General features: G+C 50.1%; 1 pseudogene; it reads left to right on the forward strand.

Annotated features, from left to right (window-relative positions):
- The first annotated feature begins 723 nt into the window (after window positions 1–723).
- On the forward strand, window positions 724–1,382 carry LOC143648924 (charged multivesicular body protein 6 pseudogene; annotated as a pseudogene).
- The last annotated feature ends 270 nt before the right edge of the window (window positions 1,383–1,652 follow it).

Below are 1,652 nucleotides of genomic sequence, written 5' to 3' on the forward strand. Positions count from 1 at the left end.
TCAACCTCGCTCCCTCTACAGCCCACAGCCATATCCAGCTGCTTTTTGTGTGTGTGTGGGGGGGGGGGGGCTCAGGGGCAGGAGGTGGGGTACATGGCCCAGGAATCGATCCTGGGTCTCCCACATGGAAGGCAAGTATTCTACCACTGAACCACCCAAGCACCCAACTGCTTTTTTTTTTTTAATTTTTTCTTTTCTTTTGCATAGGCAGGCACCAAGAATCGGACCCATTTCTCAGAATTGGCAGGGGAGAACTCTGCCTAATGAGCCACTGTGGCCCACCTCCAACTGCTTTTTTTAAATAAACTTTTACAGGAATACAGCCTTGCTCATTCATCTACATGTTGCAAATGTCTGCTTTTGTTGTACAAAGGCAGAGTTGAATAGTTGTAACAGAGATGGTATGGCTGACAAAACTCAAAATACTGGCCCTTTAAGAAAAAGTATGCTGACCTCGGCTCTGTGATATGCTGCCCTTTTGTATGGGGTGGGTCATTGTTAAAATTTGGGAACTGATAGTCGCCAGGGTCAAACTGATTCTGAAATTGTATTCTGGGCCAGTGAAGCAAATATCAAAATAATATCAAGATTGTAACTGTTCTATAACATTTGTACCATAACAATTGTATCAGGGAAATGACATTCTCAATCATAAAGTGTAATCCTCAGTAACAAGTCATCCATGACAATGTATGTCTATAAAAATGTATCTGACTTCGAAGGATGTCAGCATCTCAGATATTGTTCATTCCAACCCCGACTTTCCTCTTCGGATGCACGTTGGGTTTTTTAAAAGTTAATGTATTGGGCTCGGCAGGGACTGGGCCACAGTGGGCCCGGGGCAACCTTTTCCGCCGCGAAAAGCAGCTCCGGGTTACGGAGCAGGACAGGGACATCGTGAGAGTGATGCAGAAGCTGGATAAACGGAAGCAGTCATCATCCAGCAGCTGGAGCGTGCGAGAGAGGTCACCGGCAGCTCCTTCCAGACTGCAAGAAGGGGCAGGCCAAGCTGCAGCTCAAGGCGAAGCGGTACCAGAGTACCTCCAGGACAAGGCAGAAAACCAGATCCCCAGCCTGGAGACCATTGTTCAGGACATCGAGTTCACCCAGATCGAGAAAAAGGTGGACGAAGCGCTGCGGTTCGGAAAAGAATGTCCCAAGATGCACCGGGGGGTGTCCATACAGGAGAAGGACAGGATACTGGAAGAGACCCAGGAGGCCGTCGAATACCATTGATTGGCAAACAAGTGAGCTTGGTGGCAGGAAGCTTCACTCAGGAGGATGGAGACAAAATCTTGGAGGGGCTGAACGCCATCATTCAGAGGCACGTAGAGTTGCCTGAGGTTCCTTCTGAGCCCCTTCCGGAAAAGAGCCCAGACTAGGACCAAGCAGGCATAGCTGGTGGAAGCTTCGTAAGGTCGGGACACCCTGCGGCCCACGGCATCTGGGGGTGCTGAGGAGCCGTGCCAGGATGACTTTCTAGAGTGCTTTTCTTTCACAGTTTGAAGCCTGAGCGCACTTTGGCGGTACCGTCCTGCTCTTATTTCTGGATTAAAGGGCTAGCCGTCAAGTCTCCTTGGAGGCTGTGGTTCCCATGGTGGCCACCAGGTGCTCACCACGTGACTGTCCCCAGCGCATCTTCTAGGCACCAG

This window comes from Tamandua tetradactyla, chromosome 10 (genome assembly GCF_023851605.1).
Source record: "Tamandua tetradactyla isolate mTamTet1 chromosome 10, mTamTet1.pri, whole genome shotgun sequence".
In the NCBI taxonomy this organism is placed as follows: Eukaryota; Metazoa; Chordata; class Mammalia; order Pilosa; family Myrmecophagidae; genus Tamandua; species Tamandua tetradactyla.